Here is a 16,250-nt window from a genome sequence, read left to right as displayed (position 1 = left end):
TCTAACTTTTCTTTTACAATTAGTTTTGAAGACTTTACAATTAGAGAGGACCTTAATATAATTAAATTATTAACAAAAAGCATTATGAATTAATTATAGTAGAGTTTTCAATAAAATGTCTTAAATTTAAAATTTTATATGATTTATTTTGCCTTTTGAATGTGAATTAATTAAAAAATTTCATATAATTTCGTTCAATTAATACCGGTTCCTGCAACATTTTTATTAGACTAAGAGTTTGCAACTTAAAAGAATGGAGCTAAAACTGCACTCACATAATTGCTTCACAAGAAGTAAACAAACGTGATTTTGTATATTCTTTTATAATTATGTAGGATTTAAGAGGATGCAAGCGAAAATTTGGTGATCACTTTTAATTTTGCTTATGGGCTTGCTAACATACCATGAACAGCCCTTTTATTATGCAAATGCAGTGTTTGATATTGGAAAATAAGACCTCGGATGTTCCCATAGATAAAAAACATATGAAAATGAGTTATGATTATATTTATCTTGAGCATTCAAGAAATGTAGAGGGGTCAAAGTGTTTGCTATAGGTCAGAGCAACAGGTTCTAGCAAAATCCCTTTTCTTAGCGTCGCAGAGGTAAAAACAAACGCTAATGGACCTCCATGGTCGCAAATGTACGTATCTCATAGTAGAAGAATTTAATAGGATTCATTTTTTCCTCCCATGAACAGAAACGATCGAATAGCTCTTCTGTAGTGCAAAATTCAGATATCTTCACGGTAAGAGAACATGGCAAAGACATTACTTGCAAAAAAATGATGTTGTTTCTCATCGGCTGAATCACCACAATAATGTTCAATGAATTGATTTTGAAGCAAACATAACTGACATCAACTGGGGCTGGCTACCTTATGAAGAATTTAGTTAATGAATTTTGTAAATGAGCAAAAGCTATATATTTCATTGAATAATAGTATGTTTATATACAAGTAAAGGAATGCTCTAGAAGCTAATTTTAGAAGAAATCTCTATGCTACCCTTCCGTATTTACAGGTGATTCTAACTAATTTACAATAACTTGTAACGCCATTCTTAGCTGGAATGACTAGCTGGAATAGCTGAAATGAGCAAATCACTCTCTGCTGATGCTTTTGAGAGAAATTGTAGAGCTAAATTGGGCTTAAGGAAGATTGGAGCTGCAGTACTGAATTAGACCCAAGCCAAAGCTAGATGGGCTTGTAATAAAAAGAATAACAGTTGGTCCACATCGTTTTAATCCCATTAGGCCCCCCCTCAAGATGGAGATACATGGATGTCATGTACTCCCATCTTGAAGAGGTGCTCATTGAATAAAACTGAAGCCAAAGGCTTTGTGAAGATATCGACGAGTTGGTGCCGGGACAGTACATGTACGGTGTTGATAAAACCTTTAGTCAGCTGATCTCGAACCACATGACAATCGATTTTAAGGTGTTTAGTACGCTCACGGAAAATTGGGTTAGCAGCAATGTGACACCCCTTACCCATTTACAGTGTAGCTGAGCAACATATGCCACACAATGTGCGGAGTACCATAACTTGCTTCATAACAATTTACCATCCATAATTTATTTATTTACTATTCACCAAGTGCACAATTTACCAATTATATCATTTATTTTCAAAATTGATTGATCTAAATTTTTCATAAATTTTTATAAAAAATCCGGCAGAGTGCCGGCTGTAAATTGGAAAAACAGTTCTTCTGAACCTGTTTAAAAGACACTTCCAATATAGTTTTTAAATCCAGAACTCCAATATACACACATATCAACTCAATCTCCAAATCTCAACACCATTTTCAAAATTTTGTTCACATCACAATTCGAATCACATTCATGAATATTTCTCAACATTTCATTTTTTTCAACATAACATACAGAAAATTTCAATAACATGAAATTTCATATATTTACATTATCACATAATTTCAAGAGTTTGTAATTACAATCAAAACTAATACAAAATGCAAAATACAACCCAAAGTCCTAATGTCCTACTAAGTGCACTACAGATATAAGGTGACTCTGGACTCTATGCCGATCTGACAATTCACCCGGTCTGAGGTCTGTTGGACTCCCCAGCTATGTCTCCAATATCTGCGCGTGGCAAAAGCGATGCGCTAAGCAATTCTGCTTAGTGGTACTAATATAAAATAAAATAATTAAAATAAAATAAATATGCATAATGTATGTTTACATTTTATGTAGAATTAATTTCTGACATTTATTGCAGTATTATTCGATTAAAATTTGATAAGATTTATTTTAATTGCCCGAGTAACCTATACTAGTCGACTGGACTGGATAAACGGGTAAACTGGCACTGGGTACCAAGTACCTTGGACCATCACACCATCGGTCACATTCTGTCTCCCGGTGTGCAACAGAACAGCTAATAAGCTGTAATAAACATTGGGCACAAGGCCAAGTATCACACTGATATTAGAATGGCTAAAAGCCATAAAATCACAGAATGGCATAATGCCATGTGCAGTACTGCTAAATGAACTCTATTGGCATGCCAACCTATCCAAACCAATCTTACTAGGTGTACTAGGGCATGTTACACTTTTAAATTTTATAATTCTTGAAATTGAAGTTTAAGTGTTACTATTCATTTCATTAGTCAACTAAAATGTTGACTTTTGCATAGACAATAGGTACATTGGTTCTAATATTCCTAACGTACCACATTTTGTATTCTAAAGTTGTTGGTATTGGTTGTCAATACCATTTTAAAGCTTAGTATTATTTATTCACAATTTTCAGATTTCAAGCACTAAGTTTACTATTCCATTAGTCATTTGTACAGTAGGAATTTGGTAAAATTATCTTCATGAAAGTTGTTCCTTATTGTGTCTAGTTACATTTTCTTTTTTGAATCACTCCATTTGGAGTTTTGTAGCTCAAGTTATGGCCTAAATACCATAACTGGCCGGATTGCAAATTTTCCAGATTTTCTGGACAGAACCAAATCTATAGTGTTTTGTACACTGACTGCAGATCAATTTTTGAACATGTTATGATCAAAATTTAGGTTTGGTTTCTTCATAAAAGTTGTAAGTCTATGTCTCCGCTATCTGTTGGTAAAATTTTAAGTCAATTGGATCTTTCTACACTGAGTTATGACCAAATGAATGAATACTATTTATTTGATCATTTTGCCTAGGCAGAATGCAAGTCACTCGGATTAGAGCAATTTTTAGGTCAACTTGGTTTGGTTTTCTGAGCTGGTTTCTTCATCAAAGTTGTGCCATTATGTGTCTAGTTTCATATCCAATTGGCTTTGCACCAATTGAACCTATATAACTCCATTTATAGCTGCCCAAACCTGCTGGACTCATACTCAGTCCTGCAGGTCAGCCAAGGCAACTCACCCAAACTCAAATACCAAGCCACAACTCACTTCATTTCCTCATTATACACAGCCAAATGGTCACTAATTGACCATTTAAACTTTACCAACACATGAATAAAGTCTCAATTTTATACCCAAACCCTAACTCTACCATTTCAAATCATGCATTTAACTTGCATTTCATTATCCTAATCATGAAGTTAATGTTGAGGGCAACCATGATACCATTTTACCTTAAAGAAAACTTCATAACCCTACCAAGTACAAGGCTGCCGAAATTTTGGGGGAGGTATACACATAATTTTTATTCAATTTTCTTATAGATTACTACTTAATCTCACTCCCTCAACATGAAACTAAAGAGAAACATGAAGTTTGGTCACTAACCTCTAATGGAGTCACTTCCAAAGTTGTAAGAACTCTTCCTTTCTACTTCTTTTTGCTGCCTTTAGCTTGCCCAAGGTGTATGAATAATTTTTTGTGAAGACAAAGATGGGTTTCAAGGTAATTTGGTGGGTTGTCTCAAGCTTGCTTAAGCTTCCATAGAGGTTTGGAGTTAGGGAGAGGTTTCGGCCAAAGGAAGGAAGAAGAAGCAACTAATTTTTTTTCTTTTCTTTTTCGGCCCATTAAGTCATTTTAAATAAGTTACTGCCATGTGTCAACATTTGATTGGGTGGAAGGATTTTAATGACATCATAATGATGTCATAATTCCAATTTCTTTCATTTTCTTTCCTTTTCTTGTCTACTTAATTTCAATTAAATTTTTAACAATATTTATTCACATTTTATGTCATATAAATTATTTATTTAACTAGACAAGTTGGCCAAAAATCATCTCTGAAGATGAAATGACCAAAATGCCCTCCGTTTGGCTTGTCGAGCTAAAATTGTATGTATCGATTGATTAAATTTTCCTTGTGTTTTCTTAACATTTTATTGTTATTGGAACCCCAATAATCCTTCCCTGAGGTCCCAAAAATTATTTCATAAAGTTTTCTCCGGGTCTAGGGTTGCTAACAGCCTTCACCGTCACTTCCCCTTCGGGTTACTCGTCACTGGGGTTACGGCTCATTTAACCTTAGTGCATTTCATTTCTAAAAATTTTCCTTAATTTTTCTAATCATTATTTAGTTTATTTATAACTCCTCACTCTAGTCTAATTATAATTTCAAATATTCTAGCTGCCCGGACCGATATTGATCTTCGGAACAGTAGACTGTACGGACTAGCTAAAGTGAGGATATTACAAGCAATATGTTCTGCCGCTTTATTGCCACAAGGCAAAGAAATTGGAAAGGGCAACTATAAACCAAATTCACCCATAAGATAGCTGATCCATTGTAATTCGCAAACCGTCATCGCCATGCTCCTATACTCTGCTTTAGCCGAGGATCGACTGATGGTGGGTTGCTTTTTAGCTTTTCATGAGATTAAGGAGGGCCCAAGGAAGATACAAAACCCAGTTATCGATTTCCTGGACATGGGGCAAGATGCCCAATCTGCATCACAGAAAGCTCTAAGCTTTAAATTATTATCTGATGGATAGAACAAGCTCTTCGATGGACATCCCTTCAAGTATTTTAACACATGGATGACAGCATCCCAATGAGTTCTTCGAGGGGCTTGCATAAATTGACTTAGCTGCTGAGTTGCATAAGAGATATCAGGCCTCGTAAGCCCCAGGTACAATAATCTTCCCACTAACCTTCTGTATTTGTCAGGGTTTTGTAGCAATTCTCCTACTTCATTGTCTAATTTTAATCCCCTGGGCAAGGGATAGGTAGCTATCTTGGCATTCTGTAAACCTGCATCTTGGAGAATATCCAAGATGTATTTTCGTTGATTTAGAAACATCCCCTTTTCTGACCTGGCAATTTCAAGCCCCAGAAAGTACTTCACATACCCCAGGTCCTTAATTATGAACTATTTATCCAAAAATTGCTTAATTGCTATAATTCTTTCCTCATTTGCTCCTGCAATCAACAAATCATCTACATAGACAATTAAGGCTAGAAAACCATTTCCAAAACCCATAGTAAATAGGCAATGATCAAATGCAGATTGGTGAAATCCAAAACTCTGTAATTTGGCAGTTAGTTCCTTATTCCATTGTCTCCCTGCCTGTTTAAGGCCATAGAGGAGACTTTTCATGAGCCTACATACTTGTCCCTGAGCAGCTTTAGTATATCCTCTTGGGGGCCGCATGTACACATCTTCATCTAAATATCCATGCAAGTATGCATTGTTGATATCAAGTTGGTGCATAGGGCAGTTGAACTTTGTAGCTACAGCAAAAAATAATCTCACAGTGACAAATTTAGCCACTGGAGAGAAGCTATCATGATAATCAATCCCTGCTAATTGGTTATATCCTTTGGCAACCAATCTGGCCTTGTATTTATCAACTATCCCATCTGGTCTATATTTTACTTTGTATACCCATTTGGATGCTATGGCCTTTTTCCTCTGTGGAAGGGTGGTAAGTGCCCACGTATTATTATTCTCTAGTGCCTTTAATTCAGTTTGCATTGCAAGTATCCAGTTGTTGTCCTCTTTAGCTTGGTGGTAAGTCTGTGGCTCATGTATAGTAGACACATTTGCTATGAAGTTTATATAGTCGTGACTATATTGAGGGTTAGAAATAAAATAAGGGATAGCGGGTAAACAAATTGTACCTGCAGGATCATTGGAAGTGTTAGCAAGTGGGGCGGCACTTGAGTTTCCATTTTCAATGTGAAAAACAAAATCATTAAGCCAACTAGGTCTTGTAGTAGTCCTTGTACTCTTTCTAACAGGTATAACAGTAGTGGATTCTAAAATCTAAGGGAGGGTCGTTAGTGGAAGGTGAAGGATGTGAATCAATGTTTGCAATAGGTGATGTAGTAGAGGTAATTGGTGACTCATGTAGGTTAAGTGTTTGACCAGAAGTAGGCTGAAAATATGTTAGTGGTGGTGATTCAGTTTCAGAAAATGACAGAGGGGTGACACCATCATCAAGTTGCTCATTAGAATTTCCACTTGAATATGGAAAGCAATTTTCATAAAATACCACATCCCTTGAAATAATAATTGCCTTATTTTGCAAATCATATAAATTATGGCCCTTGAAACTAGAAGGATATCCAATGAAAACACATTTTAAAGCCCTTTGCTCAAACTTATGTTTTTGTGGTTTAACGTTAGTTGCAAAACATAGGCAGCCAAAAATTCTGAAATGGTCATAATTTGGTACTTTGTTAAACAAAACTTCATATGGAGTTTTCCAATTTAAAACAATGCTTGGTATCCTGTTTATGAGGTAAGTAGCAGTTAAAATATTTTCCCCCCAAAAACTCTTTGGTAGATTGGAAGTAAACATTAAAGCTCTTGCCACTTAAAGCAAATGCTTATGTTTTCTCTCCACAACTCCATTTTGTTGTGGAGAGTAAGGGCAAGTTCTTTGGTGTATTATTCCCTTTGATTTGAAAAGCATTGTGCACTGTTGATTTATAAATTCTATGCCATTATCTGATCTAATCACCTTGACTTGCTTTTGAGATTGCGTTTGTATCATGAGTAAAAATTCAGAAAGTGTGTTATAAACTGTAGTTTTATCATGTAGCAGGTATGTCCAAGTCACTCTTGAAAAATCATCAACAGTAGTAAGAACATATTTGGATTGTGAAATAGAATGCACTAAGTATGGTCCCCCACAAATCAATATGAATTGAGTCAAAAACAGATTCTGTTGTAATTTTACTCTTTTGAAAACTAAGCCTTTGTTGTTTGGCAAGTGGGCATACCTCACATACTTGATGATCTTGACTCTTTGGTTTTATTGAGGTGATATGTGATCATTTGGTGCTTGAAATGTGTCCAAGTCTAGAGTGCCACAATTCAAAAGAATTAGGTGTAACAGAAGATTGGTAAACTTCATTCATTTGCAAAGTAGGTTCAGTACAATGAGTCTTAGAAACAGGAACATAGCTGCTACTAGAAAATCCAGGATTATGCTTATTTCTAAGAGACCTACTACTTATTATGTATAATCCTCCTTGCTGCTCCCCCCTTGCTATCACTTCCTCAGTCACTTGGTCCTGCAAAAGGCAGTAATTAGTGAAGAATTTAACATCTATTTTGGAGGTTTTGGCAAGTGCACTGACTGACAATAGATTGTGTTTGAAGCTTGGTGTGTAAAGTGTATTGTGTAGGTGTATTTTTGGGCTCAAGTTAATGGTTCCACTGTACAAACTTGCTTTGTGGTTCCATCTGGTAAGGTAACTGTGCTATGGCCATTTAATTTTGTAGGGTTATGAAAAAGAGTGAAATCATGACTCATGTGTATGGAAGCTCTTGAATCTACTATCCAATAGCCTCTTTCCTTACCATTACTACTAGAAGAGTAGTTACATAGATTTTTACCTACAAAGCCTGTGAAATTAACACAGCTTGCCTCATTAATAGCAGGGTTTTGGTTTTGCATGTACTTGGCTATCTCCTGCTAGATTATGCTTGATCAGTCAATACTAGCCTTCTCAATTTTCTGCTCAGCCTTGCTGTAACACCCTCACTGCAGCAACTCCGTACATTCTACTGTTCCGGTGACTAGTGTCGGTCTGAACAGTTAGAACATCTGAAAAAATATTTAAACTAAAGTGAGGAACCATAATTAACTTAAATATTAATAAGAAAAATTTAGGAAAAATTTTAGAAATAAAATACAACTAGATTAAATGAGCCAGTGCCCTAGTGATGGGTAACTCAGTGGGAAGTTGCGGTCCTCACAACTTGGAGCCTTAGACCTGGGAGAAAATTCATAAAATAATTTTTGGGACTCCAGAGAAGAGTCATTGAGGTTTCTATGGCATTAGAATGCTAAGAATATGCTTAGAAAAAAATTTTCAATCGACACAGACAATTTTAGTATGTTAAGCCAAACGAAGGGCATTTTGGTCATTTCGTTTTCAGAGAAAATTTTTGGCCGACTTGTCCAGTTAAGTAAATAATTATCATGACACAAAATGTGAAGAAATATTGCTAAAAATTAAATTGAAAATGAGTAGAAAGAAAGGAAAAAGAAAAATGAAAGAAAACATAATAATTACATCATGCTTAAGTAAGCATGATGCAATTAAAATGCTTCTAACCAATCAAATTTCAACAAATTATTAAAGACCACTTAAAAGAGGATTAAATGAAGGAAAAAAAAACAAAAAACCAATCTGCCTTCTTCCCCACAACTCAACCAGCCGTCTCCCTCTCCCATAACCATTCCTCCATTAAAGCTCACCAAAGCTTCACTCCACACCAAACCTCACCATAAAATCACTTAAGCCCTACACTAAACTTGATCCTCACACCTTAAATCACTACTAGGCAGCAAGAAGAGGAAGGAAAGAGGAAGTTTTGTGAAGGGAGAAATTCTACTCCAAGTGGTTAGTGTCCAACTCTTACTACTTTTGGTTTAGTTCATGTTTAATGGCATGAAATGAGTAGGAAATATAAGAAAACAAAATAAAAATGTGTGTGTGTGCACCCTAAAAATTTCGGCAGCTAGGGTTGGTTAGGGTTTGGTGATTTTGCTTGATAGCAAAGTGGTTATGAGTTGCCCTTGGTATGAGATGAGTGATTGAATAGGTTTGTGTAAATTAAATGCAAGTGGAATGCATGAAAGAACTTGAAAAAAATGTGGACACTTGAACAACATTAGGGTTTGCTCATGTAATGGTATGTTAACTTTATAATGGTCAATTAGTGACTATTTGAATGTGTGTAAGAAGGAATTAATGTGAGTAAGGATGTTGAAGTTGAAATTAGGTGTGCTGCCCTTGGTGACCTGCAGGACTGGGTATGAGTCCAGCAGGTTTAGGCAGCTATACATGGAGTTGTAGAGGTTTAATTAGTACAAGGCTAATTGGACATGAAACTATACACATAATAGCACAACCTTAGTGAAGAAACCCTGCCCAGAAAACTAAACCAAGTTGACTTAAAAATTACCCTAATCCGGGTGACTTGCATTCTGCCTGGGCAAAATGACCAAATAAATAGTATTTATTCATTTGATCATAACTCAGTGTAGAAAGGTCCAATTGACCTAAATTTTACCAACAGAAAGTTGAGACATAGACCTACAACTTTCATGAAGAAACCAAACCCAAATTTTGATCATAACATGTAACACCCCTATTGGTATAGCCTGGTATATTTCACTGTTCCGGTGACCGGTGTCGGTCCGGACAATTAATGGGATTAGGGCCACACTTAAGACAACTTGAGAAGCCATAAACACAAATAATTAGTAATGTTTAATTAGTTAACTATAAATAAGAAAAACAGAACATAAGAGGTTAAACGAGCCGATAGTTACAGCGATGAGTGACCTCTTCGGGAACGACTGGGAAGTTGTTTTAAACTCAAATTTCGAACCTTAAAAAGTGACGCTGCGGTCCTTAGGACCCTTATGAACATAGTGGAAAAGAGAAAATCACGAAAAAGAACTGTTAAGTCAGTCAAATAGTTAGGTCAGAGAGCTGGAAGAAATATTGGATTATTTACAAACCGAGTTGAACCGGCGAGGGGCAATTTGGTCAATTGACCCCGAGAGCTGACTCCTGACCTAACTGTCAAATAAAATCGGAGAAAAGAAAATTTCAGAATCGAGAATTAAATTAAAGAACTAATAGAAAAAAATAAATAGAAAAAAAAAAAAGAAGATGGAAAAGTCAAAGGTGATGACATCATGAATGATGTCATAAAGAAATTAATTAGTTGAATTATTAATTTGGGATTTGTGGTCTTCCATAAGATAAAGATAAGAAAAGAAAAAAAAAATTAAAAACCTCATTTCCTTCTTCCATTGTGCCGCCCCATTTTCTTCCCAAAAACCTCCATGAATTCTCTTCATCTAAGCTTACATCTAAGCTTGAATTCCTTCACCCAATTTACATAACTTCCCTAAAAACTCTACTAAAGTTTGTTATTACTACTTAAGAAGGAGATTACAAGAAGAAAGAAGAGCAAAAGTTAGGGTTTTGAAGATTTAAGAAAGGTTAGTGTACTAACTTATTATTTTACTTCTTTAAATGCATATGCAATGGTTGAAATGAACTTAGGATTAAGGAAATGAAATAAAAATATGGGGGAAGGACAAACTGAATTTTTGGCCAGCTTGAAGGGAGTATGAATTGCATGAATTTAAAGGGTTTGAATGAGTATAAAAACCTTAATTAGTTGAATGATGATAATTTAGAACTTTGAAATTGTTAATGGTAACAAAGTTGTGAGTTTAGGGTTTGAATGTTAGGGTTTGTGAACCAAATTTTGGAAAAATGCATAAATCATATCTTTGACCAATTGTGGACTGAAAAATGGTCAATAATGACCAAAGGAAATGTATGGGAATTGTTAGAATGGAAGACAAATTCGTAGGTAAATTGGTCATGCTGCTGGCAGCATGACCAAACCTACTTTGAAGGACCAAAACGGGAATTTTACAAGCCCAATTGATATGCCACTAATTGGAGATGAAAATAGACATAAAATAACATAATTTTCATTAAGGAACCATGGCCAAAAACTGACTAAAACTTGGTAAACCAATTGACCAAAGTGAAATGAGAGCAGCTGCCATCAAGATTAAATGACCAAATGAACAGTAACTGTTCATTTGGTCATAACTCGAGCTAGGAAGGTCAAATTGACCTGAAATTTTACCAACAATTAGATAATATATAGACCTAAAACTTTCATGAAGAACACCATCCCAAATTATTCCATTAACCTAGTCAAATTATTGAGCAAAGTGGAGTTACTGTACCTGCGATTCTGCAGAATTGCCATTGAGCAGTAAAGTTCCAATGGCTATAACTCTCTTTAGAAAACTCCGATTTAGGCGATTCTTAAACCGATGGAAACCTAAGACATATTAGAACATTTCATATGAAGAAAGTTAGACCAAATTATGAACTTAACTTGATCAAATTACTGAACAAAGTTGGACAAAAAATCTGCCAGAACCAAAATCTCAGCATGAACAGTGCACGTGAACAGTAATTGTATTTTGGCAATAACTTGAGCTACAAAACTCCGATTGGGGAATGAGAATACACTTAAGACAATAAGGAACATTTTCTATGAAGGAAGTTTTGCCAAATTCCAACAGTAGATTGACCAATGGAACAGTGCAACTTCGGAGCACCAAAACCGAAAATTGGCAATTTTTCCAAAATGACCTAAGCTTTGAGAAAATGACCAAAACCAACAAGTTTAATGACCAAAATGTGGTATGTGGGTGAAGTTGGAGTTCCCATACCTATTAAGCCTTAAAAAGTCAATAATTTGACTTGAATAGTACAGTGAATAGTAACCCGAAACACAAAAACTTCGAGAACGTCGAATTTAACGCAATAGAGCTAGTTAAAATGAAGTGAAATTTATTTTTGGATTTATGCTAAGTTATGGTACTGAAACACTGTGAAATTGTGTGTTTCAGCTGGAAAAGACTTGGAAGCCCTTAAAGACTGAGTCAAGGCCTAGAGGCGACTCCAGTCAGGTTTATGCACAATAAATTTATGTAATTGTTTTTCAATTGAAAATTTGAGTTGCTATACTTTATGAAATCGCTGTGTTATTTATGAATTGTGTTGCCACTTTGTGAATACAAAAATGACTTTGAAAATTGTTTGGGATCTCTCATAAATTATTAAAAATAATTGTTTTAAATTGATTTTGGATTCACACTTAGCATGACAGTATCACATTTCCTCCTTCATTTATGGGGTTGAGATCGTTTATTTTCCTCCCTCTCTGGCTTGCCAGTTGAGGTTGTAGATCGGATGAGTACTCATTAGCTAGCTAGCCACCTCCCTCATTGATTTCGATTAATGGGGTTGAGATTGCTTTGTCGTGGTGTACAACGTGGCATTGATCGAAAATTTTGTGTCATGGCTTAAGTTGTGTATGTTTTTGGCAACACTGTGTTTATGAAATTGTTTGACTAAACTGTGTTTAATATATTATTTGACAAAATGAGTTGTTATGAGCTTTGATATTTGTGAAATGTGATTGTGAAGTATTCAAATTATGTTTCATCAATAAATGATTTATGTATCGCATTTTAAATTTTTATTGTGCACCATCGAGTATGTTTATACTCAATGATAGTTTAATTTATCACGCAGATAAGAGCAAGGAGAAAGCAGAGAGTGAGTCATGGATTGACAAGAACTTCTTGATCCCTTTTGTACGGGTATTGTTTTATACCCTTATGGTTATTTTGATGTAAATACTGTAATGTCATAAGTATCAATGTAAATTGAGCAGTTGTAAATAAATTATAATAATATTATTTTGGGTTGCTTCTGTAAATTTAATATTTGTAAATATGAATTTTCTGCTTTATGCCTTGTTAATGAAGTATTAAAAATTTTATGATGACCAAATTTGATTAAATTGTGGAAATTGCTTTGAAGTGATTTGAATTGGGTTGATTTGAGTTTTATTGGAGATTGGGAGTTGTGGAAAACTTTTGGAAGTGCTTTTTACAGGTCTTTGAAGAACTGGTTTCTCAAAATACAGAGGGAACTCTGTCAAAATTTTTATAAAATTTGCGGCAAAATTTAAAATGGACAAAATTTTTTTACTAGTATTTAAACTTGAATAAATGGTTTTTAATTCCCACTAAAATGCTCACCACTTCCAAAATGTAAGAAAATTGTTTTAAAATCCCTTGTAGAGTACTTAATGAGTTATCGGTAGGTGAAGTTCGGTAGTTCATTAAGTATTTTACGGGATCATGTTATGCCTTACGGAGGGGTAAGGTGTGACATAACATGTTCAAAAATAGACCTGCAGTAAGTGTACAAAACACTGTAGATTTGGTTCTGTCCAGAAAATCTGAAAAGTTTGCAACCTAGCCAGTTATGGTGTTTAGGCCATAACTTGAGCTACAAAACTCCAAATAGAGTGATTCAAAAAAAGAAATGTAGCTAGACATAATAAGGAACAACTTTCATGAAAACAACTTTACCAAATTCCTACTGTACAAATGACCAATAGAACAGTAAACATAATGCTTGAAATATGAAAATTGTGAATAACTAACACTAAGCTTAGAAATGGTATTGGCAACCAATACCAACAACTTTAGAAAGCGAAATGTGGTATGTTGGGAATATTAGAACCAATGTACCTATTGTCTATGCAAAAGTCAACATTTTAGTTGACTAATGAAATGAATAGTAATACCTAAACTTAAATTTCAAGAATTATAAAATTTAAAAGTGTAACATGCCCTAGTACACCTAGTAAGATTGGTTTGGATAGGTTGGCATACCAATAGGGTTCAGTTAGCAGTACTGCACATGGCATTATGCCATTATGTGATTTTATGACTTTTAGCCATTCTGACATTATAATGATACTTGGCCTTGTGCCTAATATTTATTATAGCTTATTAGCTATTCTATTGCACACCGGGAGATACATATGTGACCGATGGTGTGACAGCCGGAGGTACTTGATACCCAGTGCCAGTTTACCCGTTTATCCAGTCCAGTCATCCAGTATAGGTTATTTGGGCAATCAAAAATGAAAGTGAATAAATTTAATGAAATAATGAATATAACAAGTACAAAATAAATAAGATACAAATAATTATCGAAAATTTATCTACAATGAGATATTAATACCTTCACTGCATATTTATTTCCTGTAATTTCTTTTTATTTTATTATTGGCACCACTAAGCATTATTGCTTAGCGCGTTGCTTTTTGCCACGCGTAGATTCTGGAGAGACCGACAGAGAGCCCAATAGACCACAGACTGGGTGAGGCCGTCCACAGTTCTGCATAGTGTCCGTGTCACCTCGCAGACTTCAGTGCATTGGTAGGACACTAGGTCTCATTTTGATATTTTGTAATTAGCTTTTATTTTCTCATGTATAATTGAGACTTATGTAATATATTTTGGTATTAATGTAAATAGTGAAAATTTGTGTTTATAAATGAAAAATTGAGTATTTATTTATGACTTGTATATGAATATCATGTGAAATGAATAAATGAGAAATTGAAGTATTGTTGAGAAATATTAAGACTTTGTTCATATAATGGAGTTTGGAAATGATTGAAAACGTATTGGAAGTATTTTTCATAGGTTCCGAAGAACAGTTTTCTCCATTTTTAGCTGATACTCTGCCGGATTTTCTATAAAATTTTCGAAACCTTAAATAAATTTATAATTTCAATAAATGACTCAAATGAGGTAAATTTAACAAATTGCACTTCATAACCATTAGAAATAAATTAAGAAAGGATAAAAATAGTTGAAATAAAATATGGTGTTCCGGTACACTGTGTGGCATACAGAGAGCCCGGTAGACCACAGACTGGGTGAGGCCATCCACAGTTCTGCATAGTATCCGTGTCACCTCACAGACTTCATTGCATTATTAGGATACTAGGTCTCATTTTAGTATTTTGTAATTAACTTTTATTTTCTCATGTATAATTGAAACTTATGTAATATATTTTGGTATTACTGTAAATAGTGAAAATTTGTGTTTATAAATGAAAAATTGAGTATTTATTTATGACTTATATATGAAAATCATGTGAAATGAATGAATGTGAGAAATGGAAGTATTGTTGAGAAAAATTGAGACTTTGTTGATATAATGGAGTTTGGGAATAATTGAAAACGTATTGGAAGTGTTTTTCACAGGTTCCGAAAAACTGTTTTCTCCATTTTTAGCTGGTAATCTGCCAGATTATCTATAAAATTTTTGGAACCTCAAATAAATTTATAATTTTAATAAATGACTCAAATGAGGTAAATTTAACAAATTGCACTTCATAACCATTAGAAATAAATTAAGGAAGGATAAAAATAGTTGAAATAAAATATGGTGTTCCAGTACACTGTGTGGTATATCTTACTCATCTACACTGTAGACGGGTAAGGGGTGTCACACTTGCTCTCAATTTCAGCTACCTTTTCATATGCATTTGCTGCCATATTGCCCTTGCCTTTCCCTTTTTTTTTTTGTTTAAGTTCAGTAAACCATTCTGGGTAACCATTTAGCTTAAAACATGTTTCTCGTGTATGGCCATTTCCATTACAGTAATCACATGATATGTTTTCCCTTTTTCCAAATTCCTTCTTCTTGCCTTGAGATTTCTCCTTCTGGAGCTGTCCCTTTACTATCATGACAGAATTGAATTCATCACTTGAATCAATGTGAACTTCTCTTTGCTTTTCCACTCTTAACACCATGGAATATGCTTTGTTCACACTTGGTAAGGGGTCCATCAAGAGAATTTGATTTCTAGTTTGATCATAAGTTTCATTCAAACCCATCAAAAATTGTATAAGCTTGTCCTTACTATTAATCTCTTCCATTTGTTTTGAAGCCCCACATTCACAAACAGGTAAAGGCTTAAGGCATGTCAATTCATCCCATAATTTTTTAAGTTTAGTAAAATAAATCATAACAGATGCATTTGATTGAGTTAGATTGCTTATCTCTCTTTTGAGTTGGTAGAGGAGAGGTACATTACTTTCTCAAAACCTCTCTTTGATTTCTTCCCACAGATCTTTGGATGAAGCAGCATAGACAAAGGCATCCACCAACTCTTTTGAGATAGAACTCAAGATCCAGGAGGTCACCATGCTATCCACTTTTTTCCATTTGTCCAGTGTAGCAGAACCAGCAGCGGGCATTTCGTAGCTCCCATCAACAAATCCAAGCTTGTCCTTGGCTCTCAAAGCAAGCACCATGGATCTACTCCATAATAAATAATTTTTCCTAGTCAAAGAGGCACTTACAAGTATCATGCCTGGGTGGTCAGAGTTGTGCAAATGAAGAACACAATCTTCACTGACAGCAGCCTGAGTACC

Source organism: Hevea brasiliensis, chromosome 13 (assembly GCF_030052815.1).
Source record: "Hevea brasiliensis isolate MT/VB/25A 57/8 chromosome 13, ASM3005281v1, whole genome shotgun sequence".
Lineage (NCBI taxonomy): Eukaryota > Viridiplantae > Streptophyta > Magnoliopsida > Malpighiales > Euphorbiaceae > Hevea > Hevea brasiliensis.
Note: the sequence above shows the minus strand (reverse complement) of the source record.